At 40.2% G+C, this 15835-nt stretch overlaps 1 protein-coding gene and 1 long non-coding RNA gene across 2 annotated transcripts in view; both read right to left on the bottom strand.

The window, feature by feature from the left end:
- sacs (sacsin molecular chaperone) overlaps nucleotides 1-15835 on the bottom strand; it is a 96118-nt gene that overhangs the window by 18604 nt on the left and 61679 nt on the right. The window lies entirely within an intron of this gene.
- On the bottom strand, nucleotides 9457-12630 carry LOC125483365. Its single transcript, XR_007262325.1, has 3 exons — nucleotides 12594-12630; nucleotides 10144-10308; nucleotides 9457-9944 (listed from the first exon to the last, which is right to left on the bottom strand). It is a non-coding gene; the product is annotated as an uncharacterized LOC125483365 (long non-coding RNA).

Below are 15835 nucleotides of genomic sequence, written 5' to 3'. Positions count from 1 at the left end.
AATTAATGAAGAGGTTTTATTTCTCTGGGGAAATCACAGATTGACAATCAAATGCAAGCTACTGTCATATTATTATTTCTTGCATCAAAGGTCATTGCTGTCCTCAACTTATTTGCCTAAAGCTCCATTTAGGTTGCCTGTAACATCAGCTGGTTTGGAGGTCATGTTTGCATCAAATCGGTGACTCCTGCAACTAATATTTTTGTCTCTTTCCCCATGTTCATAAGGGAATATAACTCTGGGTTTTCTGCCAGCTCCTGAAGTACCCAAATTTAAGGCATCACAATGCATCCATAGGAAAGATGCAAACGATAGCTTACATTCCTTAGTGTGCAACTCCTGTGCAATCACCAACAGTGCAGACAAGAGCTAACCTCTACACTCATGGTCTATGTTTCTTATCAGAAACGCAAACTCAGCAGTTGTACTATAATCAAATCCACCATCAAACAAAGGCCTCAGGGGAAATAAAAAGACACTGAAGTCCTCAAAGGTCCAAAATCTGGGGATGGTATTGCTAGGTACTTGCAATGCAATCCAGAAACAACAGAATTGCAGCTCTGCAAAAGTGACAACACAGTCATCCACCTTCAGTTAGGACCATTATCAATTTAGTGAGGATGATATTGGTGAAAGAGACAAGGAGGAAGAGGGCCTCCAACCTCGAAGCTGCCTGTAGCAGCAGGGTACGCATCTGCAAACCCAGCTGAAGACCCACATCTATTTGGTTTCCCAGCCTGCCAAATCCATTAGAAAAGTTTGAAAGTACTTCCATTTTATATTAAGTCCTTAAGGTAAAATGTGAAGTATCTATGTGCATATGTCCACATCACATTTGATAAAATTGCAAACAATTAATTATGTATCTCCAACCCTCATTTTTCACACAAGAAACAAAAATGCAGTGTCAGATTGTCTTCATTAGTCCAGAACTTGACAATCTACACATGAGCAATCTGGACAGATATTGGGGAATAAGCAGTTCCACTGAAATAACCATACACTCTATGGTTGCCTGTAGGTTGCCAATTCTATGCATCAGCACCACAATATTGCTGGGTAATGGGAACCTTCACACTCTGTAGCAGTCCATGAGTGTGTTCAAGATTGTATTCATTAATCCCAGGCCCTGTTTGAAAAGACCAATACTCCAGGTGAGGTCTCACCAAGGCACTGCACAAGTGCAGCAAGACCTCACTGCTCCTGTACTCAAAGCTTCCCACTGTTAAGTCCAACATCCAGTTGCCTTCTTCACCACCTGTTGCACCTGCATGCTTACTTTCAGCAACTGGTGTACAAGGACACCCAGGTTTCGTTGCACTTACCCCTTACCCAATCTATTAATTCAGATAATAACCTGCCTTCCTCTTTTTGTTACTGAAATGGATCGTTTGAAGTTAACCATTACAGAAGTATAAGGTACGGTGAGGGGGCATGTGTTCATGAACTACCATGTTGGTGCCAGTGTGAGGGTTTCTTTTATTCCGCAGCACACTCTAGTCAGCTAGGCAACTGAATTAAATGATCCCTCCACCAATCACTTCTACATTCTCTAAAAGATAATTAAATTTAGACCATGCTGAATTTTTACTTATGGAAATTCGGCCCAGTTTCACCAAATTATATTTATGCACACATTCTTTTGCCTTTGTTTTGTTAGTCCTACTATTTTCAATGCTCCTCTCAGTTTTTCTCTCTTGTCCCACCAAAGGTGAAAATAAGCCATTGTATTTTTCCTCTTCTTCCCAAGTTTTACAATGTTGAAATCAGGACCCATTACATACTGTGTGATTTCAACTGATATCCTTACTGTGAACAGATGAAAATGGCAGGGCAATCAGTGACCATCTCTTAAACACCCAAAGCTCACCTAAGGCTATAAAATGTGCCCACAGTAGGCCCACCCCTAGCAGGTTGGACACTGCCTGCATATGCAAATCTGGATCTTGTGTTTCTTCCAAGTGCAAACAGACAGTGGGTACAGCCCACATGCTTTTCCCATCTGACCAACGTGGTGGGAGGTCTAACCAGTCATCCTTAAGGAACTGTTGGAAAATGCCACCAATATGGTCAGAAACATTTCTGGTTGAAAATGAGTGTGATCTGTTGCTGAAGGTTGGAATAAACAAACACACCATTGATCAGATCCGAGGAAGGGTCACTCGACCCGAAACGTTAACTCTGAATTCTCTCCATAGATGCTGCCAGACCTATTGAGCTTTCCGAGCAATTCCTGTTTATGTTTCTGATTTACAGCATCCACAGTTCTTCCAGTTTTTGCACCATTGATCACATTGGGCAACTTTTAAAACTGTTCCATTATTGGAACTGTTGCACTACCAGCCTCACTTAATTTCCCCTTCTTACTACAACCTTCTGACTTTTAAAACCCATCCTTGAGATCATCCACATCGTGACTTGCACTGTTTTCTGTCCTAATCATTTAAATATTGGTGATATAGTGTACATGGCTTCATTCTTTACCATTTATTTAAAAAAATCCCAAGTAAGTATAAAGGTCAAAGGCACCATTTAGCTTTCAGATTTAAACTGAAACACAATTAATGATTACAAAGCAGTATTATGTTCGACAAGATTTAGTTTTGAAAGTCCATGACCTTTAAATTCAGTGCCAGACTTAAAGAAGAGAGCTAAACATACCAGTGTTATGACATTTATTTTTCAAATATAAACCAGCTTTCCACTTTCATTAATAAAATTACTCATTTGTTATTTCAGTTACTCATCATCATCATGTGTTATTCCTGACGGCAGGTCTTTGGCTCTTATAAAAACCAAAAGAACTGCGGATGCTGTAAATCAGGAACAAAAACAAAGTTGCTGGAAAAGCTCAGCGGGTCTGGCAGCATCTGTGAAGGAAAAAACAGAGTTAACGTTTCAGGTCCAGTGACCCTTCCTCAGAACCCTTGGCTCTTAGCGGTCTTTCAGCGTCTCTTATCATGTACCATTCTTTTCACTGGTGAATAACTTCCTTCAATTTTCAAGCCATCTAGCATTGATAGTCTCTTCCTTCTGCTTCTAACATGAGATCTCCCTTGAAACAAAATTTTAATCTTACAAGTCCAAACCTCCTAAAGCATGTTCTGCCTGGACTCTGACTTGTCCTAATGCCATTCACAACATTTCTTTGCTCACTTACTCTCCACAACACTTCATCATTTGTTACTAAAGGATCAACTGGTCCTTTCCGCTCTGCTCCAAACTTACATTTCAAAGTTATTTCAGTTACTATCCCTAGCCAAAAGGGAAGAGAATAGCCAGGCACTGAGTGTGCCCTTTAAAAGTAACTGCAAGGAAGTTTTTGCAAGAGATTCTGAAATACCTTTCCCTCCTAAAGGATAAGCATCCAACCTCTGCAACCCCCATGATAAAAGAAAGACAAGATTAGGAATTCACTGTGCAGTAACTTGTTGTGAATTCATTGTTTGTGACATCAATGACACATCATGGGCACAGTCTAATGTACAACGGTATTTAATGGAAATCACGGGAGTCTCATCTGCTGCCTGGAAAGCCAGCAAGAGCATCTCGGCACTTCCTTTGTGAAACACCACTCAGGCACTTGACCAACAAACAGCAGTTGGGATCAAGGATTCCAGGATCAGAGGGCCCAGGGTAGCCCTAATGAATGGCATTCATGGAACGGCAGTAATAGCCCATTTAAGAGCCACTCAGCTAGCGATTGAGTAAGACCATTGTCCAAGAGCTTTGGATGTAATTGGGGTGGAGGCAGGAAGACATTAGAGTCCTCACCTGCTATACTCCTGCCACCAAATTCACTGGCGTATTGGGGAGGGCATTAACTTCCAATTATTATCTCGAGTAGAAGGTTTCATTAGTAGAACAGTCACCCTTTAAAAAAAGCATGCTGCATAACTCGGCATTAGGACATTAGTATTCAAAGCTGAGGTGCATTTGAATTAATGCCCTGTGGACACTAGTGAGGTCCAACAGCCATCAAATTAATTCGATCTTGTGCAAGGTATCACTTCAGTAAGCACTTCACAAAGAAGAACATCTTCTGTTGTCAAGTGTTTGGAAGAATTGCACAGGGAATAAATAAAAGAAACACTTGTGAATTCTGTCACAGTGCCAGCTGCTGTTCTGACCAGGCATTCAAACATACTCAGCTGTCTCTGAAAGCTGGCTCATGCTGTGTTAGCAGTGCATTGCAGGCCGTGATTTTATTAGCAGAAAGCAACTTATCACTCAAGGGAGAGTAAAGAAAAACCTCGCACACACTCAATAGCTAGAAAGCAAATTGCTAGTCACTGTCCTATATTAGTAACGAAAGGCCTGAGCAAATAAATTGGGTTCTATCCACAGCACCTGCCACCCACACCCAAACTAAGCAAATATTTTAAACCCAAACTTTTCACAAGCAAGATACCAGGCTGCTCAATTAGCCTCACTGGGGAAAGTTAAAGGTAAACAAGGGATGGCTTCCTGCTCCTGTGTATTACCCATCAAGCCCGAATGCATGGCCAGTAGTTGCAGATGGCAGATGTTGGCACAGTTACTCTCAGCTCTTGTGCCTCTGTTGTTAACTAGTCTCTCAATGAACTCTGTTAGCACTCAAACAACAATGAGACAGTACAAGAAAGAGATTGAGTGCTTGGTGGCATGGTGTAAAGATAACAATCTCTCTCTCAATGTCAGTAAAACAAAGGAGCTGGTCATCGACTTCAGGAAGCAGAGTGAAGGACACATCCCTGTCTGTATCAATGGTGTTGAGGTGGAGGTGGTTGAGAGCTTCAAGTTCCCAGGAGTAAATATCACCAGCAATCTATCCTGGTCCTTCCACATTGACACTCAAGTCAAGAAAGTGCAGCAATGCCTGTTCCTCCTCAGAAGGCTAAGGAAATTCGGCATGTTCACAATGACGCTTAGCAATTTTTATCGATGCACCTATCCAGATGCATCACAGCATAGCATGGCAACTGCTCTGCCAAGACCTCAAGAAATGACAGGGAGTTGTGAATACAGCCCAGTCCATCACAAAAACCTTCCGACTGACTCCATCTATACTTCCCTCTGCCTCGGGAAAGCAGCTAACATAATCAAAGATCCCTCCCACCCGGATTATAATCTCTGCCACCTTCTTCCATCGGCAGATGATACAAAAGTTTGAAAACATGTATCAACAGGTTCAAGAACAGCTTTTTCCCCCCACTGTTATCAGACTTATGAGTGGACCTCTCTTGTATTAGGGTCGATTTTTCTCTGCACCATCTCTATAGCTGCAACATAATATTCTGCATTCTGTTCTATTACCCTGATGTACTTATGTAAGGTATGATTTGTCTGGAGGATACCTGCCATTGACAGAATTGAATTCGAGCAACAATCAATATGCTCAGCAAAGGTAACATTAAGAGAAACATATTTGTGATACAATTGCTTTAGATTCAACAGAAAAAGACTACTGTGAAGAAAAACTAATCAGTTGATGAATTATTCTACATGAGGAATTGCTTTGATTCTGGAGTCACTTCAGGAATTCTATTAGAATGACAATTCTTGAAAACTTCATAGATTTATTGATTAATACTTTCAATGAGTCTGTTAATTTACATCAAATACAGAACATCAAGCAGATTTAATTGAAAAACAAATAAATTTTGTCCAAATTGATAGAAAATCCTGCGTATTCTTTTTAAACCTGCATAGAACGCCTAAATTAAGTTTCTATTCGGTAAATAAATTGACTTATTCCAAGAAATAGCAACCTAATAGAATCCGAAAGCCTCATTTTGTGCAGCACTGACAGTGGATGAGTCAGGGGGCCATTGAGCACAATGTAGTAGTTGGAATGCAGTACCTGTCTAACTAGGCTGACAATTCACTGCTGTCTTAAACTTAGCCAAATGTCAAAAACCATTGCAGTTTGTCGTCAGCAATGAAACTATGTTTGCATCGTTAAAACAGAAATACAACCACCATGTCAAAGGTAAAACATGGATTATTACAAAAAAAAATTCTAAAGCCACGATGAGACGCTGCCTAGCTGATTCGGAAATTTCACTATTGGTATGGTGGTGTCCTAGGTTTGATTCCTGTTTTGTGCTGAGCTACTCTATCTCAGCAAAGCAGCAGATATGAAACTCAAGTGAGCTCTAAATACATGGTCACACTGATCACTGTCTAGGCACCTCAGTTGGACTGGATTCCATAAATGACACTATCCAAAACACTAGTGTTCTGGGATTGAAAAGGAGAGCGCCATTTTCAGGCCTGAGCTATATTTTTGTAACAAATGAGCTTCAGGCACCAAGTGATTATCCCAGTGTGACTTGCTTCTAAATATCCTACAAGTTGGTATTGGGGGTGGGTGTGGTCAGAGCTTCATTTTAGTTTCACAAAGCTATTACATTAAATTGTTTTTGTGTTTTTTCAAAAAGCAGCCAAAAGTGACTCCTTTCAGTACTGATGCTCAGGCTGCCCAAATCTATGATACATGGGCAAAGTACTCACTACACATATTCCAACGTTTCTATTGTTAAATTACAAATCATGCCTGATCTACAATGACTGGGATTCAACATCTTCACTTAAAATTTCATTTCTTGTAGAAATGCTAGAATTTCTCCAATGGTCTTCCTAACTTCTCCTCAGAGTGGGGTGGCAGGCCACCTTCTTGAACCACTACAATCTGAGGTTGCACTCACACAGAGCTGGTGAGGAGGTAGTTCCAGGTTTCGACCCAACAACAATGAAAGAACAAGTGATATAGTTCCAAGTCGAATGGTGGGGCACTTGGAGTGGAACTTGCAGGTGCAAGGTGTAACTGTGCCACTCCTTCCTATGGCCTTCTACACGCACTAATCATATTTGGATCTCAGCTATCAGAGCAGTGACTGTGCATGGCACGTTGTAGGTGCTACACATTGCAGCCACTGTGGCAGAAGAAATAGATACTTAAGTTGGTGATTGAGGGAGACATTCAAGTGGACTGCATTCTCCAGTTTGATGCAGCTGCCTCTATCCAGACAAGCAAAGAGTATTTCAGCATACTCTTCTCTGATCATGCGTTACAAATGATATAGAGGCTTTTCTAAGCAGGAGAGCTACTCGCCGAGAATACCCAGCCTCTCATCTGCTGTAATGTCCACCTCATTTATGTTGCTGTTCCAGATAAGTCTCAGGTCAAATTCAAACACAAGGATAGACAAACAGGGCAGAAATATAGTTATCAGCCAGCTGAATATAAGTTTTAAAATTTCTAGCACAACAGAGGACAACTACTGTAGTGTGACTGCACTGACACAAAAATAGCTCGGAAAATATGAAGAAGGGTACCTTGTGAAATTTAACCAAAACTAATAAACCAACACAAATATATCAGCATCTGCAGTTCCTTCTATCTCTGATTGAGAATATATTCTCAATGCTTAACGCAAAATTCTAAATTTATGTCTTTTCAGATGAAGGACCAATTGAGGAAAAAAAACCACAAACTGTTGACACTTATCTCTCTTCCTACCTAATCTGTGAAACTGTCGAATCATAAAGAGGGTTGTGTACCCAAATTACATCTAAGAAAGCTCAGATCCAAAGACTTGGAGTGGGTTAAGTGCAGCACAGCATTAAGTTTGTTATCATTAGTCAAAATGACTCTGCAGGGCCTCAAAAAAATAACTGGAGCTTTGTTGGATACCGATGTAGATTGTTAAAATTAATCCGCAGTCCATCCAATTTTATGTCAGGTGATTTGTCTGAAAATGAGGCTGCACTACTGACATGTTGGTCTAATTAAAATACTTCAAGAATTAAAACAGATCTGAAATTCAATTCTCAGAATTCATGCAGGTTTCTGTCCTTAGGACATTCCTCATCCCTTAACACATTCCTGGGACTTTACCAGTTGAAGTAGATCGCCACTGTCACAGAGGACCATAGGGCTGCTCTCTCACCAGAAAGAAACAACTTGTGGGGAGTTTAACCTGAGAATCACCACACCTCAGGCAAGGGACCTCAGCAAGAAGGCAGAACCTTCACTGTAACCTCAGCCAGCACAGAAACTGAACATGTGCTGTTGAAATAAATTCCTTAAGAAGGACCAATTAGGTTAAATGAATGTTGAAGGTTTGAAAGGCATGCAATATATTTTGTTGTACATGTAACTTGCCTTTCAGAGAGTTGATCTTTTGGGGCTTCCTGTGCTGTGTGTACACAATGTTGTAATTCCACCTGCCAATTGGTCTGCTATGGGTAATTGCAAGCTGTGCATACAGAAATCAGTTACAATGCCTACTTCATAACTTACTATGTGTTTTAATGTTCTCAATAAACTATCCCACAGAGTTAATCACTGATTAACAACTGAAATTAACATGGCAAGTCAGTTTAAGAATCTGCCAGTTCTTAATCGTACATTTAAATCACAATATGGAAAGTGATGAACGGTATGCAGTATGTCAAGCCTTCACATATACTAATTTTTTTTTCTAAATTATACTGGGCTAACCAATATAGGTGTAATGACACTAGATTTGCTACACACCTGATATTACTGAAAACTTATAGATGCAAGCAGTCATTTAGTAGTATAGAACTTGGGTACTACTGAAAAGAGACACAGTTAGTTGAAGCCTTTCATCAGGTCAATTAAAAAAAAATCCAAAATAGAGGAAGAAAATATTAAATAAGGAGAATGCTGATGGGTTGGAAGAGAACTCTGACTGATGGAGATGCTAGCATTGACTATACAACAGTTATGATGACTGACAGTTAACTGCCAAGCTTTGTTTACATTTTAAACCGTGCAGATTTATTGATTGGTTAAAGCACTGCCCTGAAAAGTGAACAAAAGAACAGCTGTCACCTATTTTGTGAAGTTTGGATAAGTGCAGAATGCATACATATTCTTGTTCCATGGCAATGCCTCAGAGTCCACTTGCCAACCATACACTCGCCTCTCATAAGTTTTAACTATTATCTTCTGCTCGCTTTGGTATTTATTGCGAATTGTCCTGATGACTGTAAGACTAAAAGCTTTGACAAAGCATGTTTTTTTTCAACTGAAATACTCGATTTATGGATCCTTCACAATTACATGCATGCATTTATATCACAGAAACTGCTAGGGAAATCAGAAAGATTTCGTACAGTACAATTGGGTGGCTAAAAAAAACAGAAAAATTATTTCAATATGAATGACACATGACTCAACGGTTAAAGAAACTTTTATTTTAAGAATTGGCGAGGCAACACAATACAAATCATAAAACATGCACTTGAGGAAAAAGTTCATTTAGGTAACATTGGGGTATCTGCAGTTAATATAAAATATGAAGGAATGAAGATTAGCATCAAAGTGGGACATAGGAGGAGTGGTTGATATTAGAGAAAACTTGACAATGGTAAAAATATTACATTTAATGCAAACTGAATGAAGTTAAATTAACATTACTTGAAAACCAAAAAAGCACAAGAATTATTTGACCAAAATAAATCAGTTAAACAGTCAAAGTTGAATTATATATTTAACTGTATGATATTAATTTGGAGAAAGATAAATCCTCTCATTAAAATTTGATTTTTCCTGTAAATTCATATTTTGTTTTGTTTAGAATTTAGAAATATAGGTGATGAATGCCAATCAGCCAATCTTCCATCCAGAAAAATCTCAATTGCCCCAACTGAATGATCATGCAATACAAAATCAGGTGTGAAATACAGATTTAAGTCTCTCTTGTGTACATATTGATCTTGCGATGAAAGGGGTAAAAGGGCATGAACTGCACATTTTAAGGGATTCGTGGCCTTTTACAAGTTTCCCCCAAAGGATATTTCCACATATGGGAGACTTTCTGTTATGTAACTGTAGGATCCTTTCCCCATCTCTTTGGTGCCTAGGCCTTCCTCATCCATGCTAGGTTCTTCAAACTGTGGCACCGACGTTACAGATCTAGTAGAATCATCTAGGAAGGTGTGAAAGGAAATAGTTATTCCTCCATTATAGGAACTTTAGAGAAGCTGAAAGTTGAAATCACATTTTGGACCAGTTAAAACGTTAATATATGTGAAAAAATTTGCGTTTTTTGTTGGACAGAAACACCGGACACTATGTGGTAACTGAAATAACAAAACATGGATTTGTTAAAATAATGTAGTACTTACCAGATTCAAACTAGGTATTAGATCCAATCTTCAAACTGTGACAATGTTTTCCTTGTACATTTAACTCGGCCTCTGGCACTCCAGTGTGTTGATTTACTCTTTGTAGCCATGTTTTAGACCATCACTGATGCACATTTGGCATTGTTGTTACTGTGGAAACTTAACCTTTACGGGAATAATCACATTAATAACTCTCAAAGGCAGACATCTTTTGCTTTGTGCTCAGGTATAACACGTTATCATTTTGTAATCTTTTTGGAAAGAACTTATATTTCTGCTGCATTTCACCTGTTGGTGCCATCTACCTTAACCATCTGGTCACAAGTGGGAGATCATGTTATCTGCACAAGTTATGTGGATTACCTCTGCTAGTTAAGGTAGCAATCAACAAGAACTACAATTGAATTAATTTCCCATCGGCAGAAAATGTTACGATAACACAGCGACTAATGTGGCAGATTTGTTTACCTTTTTCTAACCATATCATAATTATACCAAGATTCCCTTTCCTCACACCCCACAGTCTTCAAAATAATGACCACGTTTATGTCTGTACAACTAACAAATAGGTTTCACAGTTCTCTATTATTCTTCTGGTTGAAACATGTTACATTCATGTCCCTGGTTCACTAAAGTACAGCTTGACTTCTTGGGCTTACAGATAGTTACACAAGTTGAGGTTATAGTGTAATCTACAATATGGCATTTATAAAAAAAGATACGATGGGAAAGAACTTTTAAAAGACACTGCAAATCAATGGTAGAATTCATTATTTGTAATTCTTTACGAGAAATCAAGTGGCTTAAATTAGCGGCCAAAACGCTCAGAATAGGGGAAGGAGACAGCCAATGGCTCAAATTCACTGTTGCAATTGCAGCCACCCAAGGGACTTTGTGTAACAGGTTTGTTGGAACGTGCTAATTGGTCCTTCTGTAAATTCAACACAGACTACATCCAGTCATTGCAATGCAGCAATCAAAAAAATAGCAGAATTACAGACACAGGATTGGATTTTTACACTATTTTCGGCTAAGTCAGAGTTTTGCCTCAATTTTTGGAGGATTTGTCGTGATGAAATCTTGAGAATTCATCTCCTTCTGCTTGTTTCACCAAACTCACCTCATTAATTAAAAACCAAAAGAATTGCATACGCTGTAAATTAAGAAGGATACCAGACCTGCTGAGCTTTTCCAGCAACTTCTACTTTCGCCTCATTAATTAGCTACCACACTCCTACAGCATCCCTCAATCAGAATTCTATCCCATCTTACCACACACCATTCCCGGAACAACCTACCACGCAGCAGATATTTCAGGATTCACCAATACCTTGCAGCCGTGCCATCTTCAAAATCGCATGATACACGTGGACAAGCACCATCTGTCCTGTGATGCCCTGGACATGGCAAATGGGGGAAACTGGTGCCCTTCTTTTTGGGCAGGTCTTGGAAGTGCTGCTATATGGGGTGGCATCAACACAGGTTTTCCTGCTTTGCCAGGAGCAGCAGTGGAGACCCCGACACTAGGCCATGCCAGCCTGATCTGAGGTCAACACCTGTGTTGGAGGAAAATCCAACATTGTATGAAGGTCAATATCCTTCTCTTCCCTGCCATCAGCTTCTCTCCAGTACCTCACTCACCTGAAGCTGTGCAGAACCCTGGTCAGTCCATATCTCAGCTATAACAACTGAGGCACAGGAGGAGTATTTATGCACTGGAAGCAATGCCATATACATCACACATATATCCTTAAAGTAGGGGAATGCCCTCAAGTTTCTTCACAAAACCATAATCAAACAAAAATATATCCCCCAGACAGATGAAGGTATCAGAGAGATAACCAAAAGCTTTGTCACAGAGGTAAAGTGGAATTAAGGAGATACGAGTTATTTTTGGGCAGGAGGGGCTGGAGGAGGGACAGGGGAGGATTCCAGACTATGGAGCTTAAGCAGTTGAAATCATGGCTGACAATAGTGCAGTTAAAGAAGGAAGCACAAGAACATTTAAGGGAGGGGCAAGTGCGAGGCAAGACTGGGTTTCAGAAATAGGATTGGTAAAGCCAAGATCAGATTAAAGACAAGGATGATTATCCACAGTCTGAAGGTATTGAAATCATAAGAGTTAATGTACATCAACAAGGACAGGAGTGAAGGATGAGCAAAACTTGGTATGGGATAAGAGATTTCAGGGTCAGGGAAATAGGAAGTGGGTCTAACAGATGAAGTCAGCTTGAAGAGGATATAAAAGCTGGAATTAGGAAAGAAACTAAGGAATTAGGGACAGTACAGGGAAGAGCTTTGTGGAGGGGAAGGGAGAGGTTTACATGGTGAACAACGAGAAAGGTACAAACAGTGATAGTAGCTGAAAAAATGGTTTCAGTTTAGTGACAGACTCTTACTTCCACATAAGTAATCTTCAACATTTCTAATTATCAATTCTATTATTTTACCAGGTATTCATGTTAGACTGCAGGATGTGGAGTTTTTCATGATTTTTAATCCCCTTCATGAAAACTGAAGTCACATTTACTGGTTTCCAATCCATTGACTCCTTCATGATAACTCTTAGTGTTTTACAGATTTCACTCATCTCCCTTAACGTCCTTACGTACACAGCATCTGTCCATGTTGATTTACTTCTTTCAGCCATTAAACCACTCTTGGACATCCATGCAGATATTATGCAAGTTATTGGTTAGTTGTAGCATCTGCTATGATGGCTGGCATAACCATGATACTCTCCTTCAGTGAATACTTTCAAGATGCTGATATAATCACCATGGAGAAAAGACGACACATAAATTTCCAGTTAATGGCTCAAAACAATGACATAAGCTTTTGCATTTTAAGCCAATTAAGGTAACACATGATTAAAAGTACTATTCACTAAAAGCTACCTTCTTAACTGGTTAATGTATTTTAAACCATGGAAGAGAATATCACTCCCCCACTCACCCCCCTTTTTATTATTAGCACAACTGAAAGAAAGCAAACATAAGAACACAAGAACAAAAGAACTAGGAGCAGGAGTAGGCCATCTGGCCCCTCGAGCCTGCCCCGCCATTTAATAAGATCATGGCTGATCTTTTTGAGACTCAGCTCCACTTACCCGCCTGCTCACCATAACCCTTAATTCATTTACTGTTCAAAAATTTATCTAGCCTTGCTTTAAAAACATTCAGCGAGGTAGCTTCAACCGCTTCACTGGGCAGGGAATTCCACAGATTCACAACCCTTTGGGTGAAGAAGTCCCTCCTGACCCCAGTCCTACATCTGCTTCCCTTTATTTTGAGGCGATGCCCTCTAGTCCTAGTTTCACCTGCTAGCGGAAACAACCTCCCTGCCTCCACCTTATCTATTCCCTTCATAATCTTATATGTTTCTATAAGATCTCCCCTCATTCTTCTGAATTCCAATGAGTATAATCCCAGTCTACTCCGTCTCTCCTCCTAATCCAACCCTCCCAACTCTGGAATCAACCAAGTGAATCTCCTCTGCACCCCCTCCAGTGCTAGTATATCCCTTCTCAAGTAAGGAGACCAAAACTGCACACAGTACTCCAGGTGTGGCCTCACCAGGACCCTATACAGCTGCAGCATAGCCTCCGTTTTTAAACTCCATCCCTCTAGCAATGGCAGACAAAATTCCATTTGCCTTTTTAATTACCTGCTGCACCTGCAATCCTACTTTTAGTGATTCATGTACAAGGACACCCAATTTTTTACCATTTAAAACATAGTACATTTTGCTGTTATTCCTACCAAAATGGATGACCTCCCTTATCAACATTGTACTCCATCTGCCAGACCTTTGCCCACTCACTTAGACTGTCTATATCCCTCTGTAGACTTTCAGTGTCTTCTGCACACTTTGCTCTACCACTCATCTTAGAGTCATCTGCAAATTTTGACACACCACACTTACCTCCCAACTCCAAATCATCTATGTAAATTGTAAACAATTGCGGTCCCAACACTGATCCCTGAGGCACACCACTAGCCACTGGCCGCCAACCAGAAAAACACCCATTTACCCCTACTCTTTGCTTTCTACTGGTCAACCAATCCTCTATCCATGCCAATACATTACCTGTAATACCATGCAACTTTATCTCATGTAGCAGCCTTTGGTGTGGCACCTTGTCAAATGCCTTCTGGAAATCCAGATACACCACATCCACAGGTTCCCCATTGTCCACCATGCAAGTAATGTCCTCAAAAAATTCCACCAAATTAGTTAAACATGACCTACCCTTCATGAACCCATGCTGGGTGTTCCCAATGGGACAATTTATATCCAGATGTCTTGCTATTTCTTCCTTAATGATAGATTCAAGCATTTTCCCCACTACCGAAGTTAAGCTAACTGGCCTTTAGTTAGAGATAGTAGGAACTGCAGATGCTGGAGAATCCTTTAGTTACCTGCTTTCTGTGTACTTCCTTTTTTAAACAGTGGTGTCACATTGGCTGTTTTCCAATCTGCAAACTTCACAGTTATATGTTAACATGTCCTTCAAGTAAACATTCAATTCACTCAGATACAGTCCAAATAATTCTTTGTTCCTGATGGTTTACTTCTGATCTTCCTTTTCCCACCTGAAAGCTTTTAACTCCAGAACTGCTCTTTCTGTTGCAAGTTTTCGTAGAAACTTCTCCCTTCAGCTAAAGCTAGGCAAATATTCTGGCCTCATTTTAAATCCCAATGAATTTGGTGTCTTCAGAGCCTGAGCTTCCAACCACATTCCAACAGACAACAACAGAGACTTTTGGGCTCTAATTCAGGGCTTCCCAAACTTTTCTCCCCACCGTGATCCCATTTTGAGGCTTGAAAACAGTCCCATCCTCTCAGTGACGCCTATAGAGGCTGTATGCTACAGCTGGAGGGTAGCTGTTAGAATTCAAAGCTCTCCTGTGGTCACTGTTACCTTGGAGCTTCAGCTGGCAACACCACTTGGAGTGCCAAACACCACTTTGGAATGCCCTAGTCCAGCTGCATTTTACCTGATCCTCAACATTTTTCTGGGTCTTTGGCAACACCCAATCTATCTGCTGTTAGAACATCGGTTGCAACCATTGTTTTTAAGCATAAATACCTCGTACATTCTTCCCACTTAAACAATCCTCAACAATCAAACCATCCAGGTTTCTGTCAGGCAGACTGCAGAACAGACCACATGACACCTCCAGTTTACCTTAAACTAAAGGCAGACCCTAAACAGAAGTACCTTTTAAAAAAAATCTCATATGCATATTTAGTTCTATTATGCTGATCATCAAACACATTTTTATCCTGAAATCATCTGAAGAGTTCATACATTCATAAGAAACTGGGGCAGAATTAGGCCAGTCAGCCCATCGAAGTCTGCTCTGCCATTTGATCATGGCCGATATGCTCCTCATCCCCATTTTCCTGCCTTCTCCCCATAACCCTTCAACCCATTACCAATTAAACATCTGTCTAACCCCTCCTTAAATGTATTCACTGTCCCTGCATCCACCACTCTTTGGGGTAGTGATTTCCACAGATTCACAACCCTTTGGGAGAAGCAGTTTCTCCTCAACTCTATTTTAAATTTGCTCCCCCTTATCCTAAGACTATGATCCCTCATCCTAGAATGCCCCACAACAGAAAGCATCCGTTCCACGTCTATTTTATCTGTACCTTTTATCATCTTGAATACTTCAACTTGATC

Source organism: Rhincodon typus, chromosome 6, assembly GCF_021869965.1.
Source record: "Rhincodon typus isolate 14 chromosome 6, sRhiTyp1.1, whole genome shotgun sequence".
In the NCBI taxonomy this organism is placed as follows: Eukaryota; Metazoa; Chordata; class Chondrichthyes; order Orectolobiformes; family Rhincodontidae; genus Rhincodon; species Rhincodon typus.
This window is presented reverse-complemented; position numbering and strand designations above follow the sequence as displayed.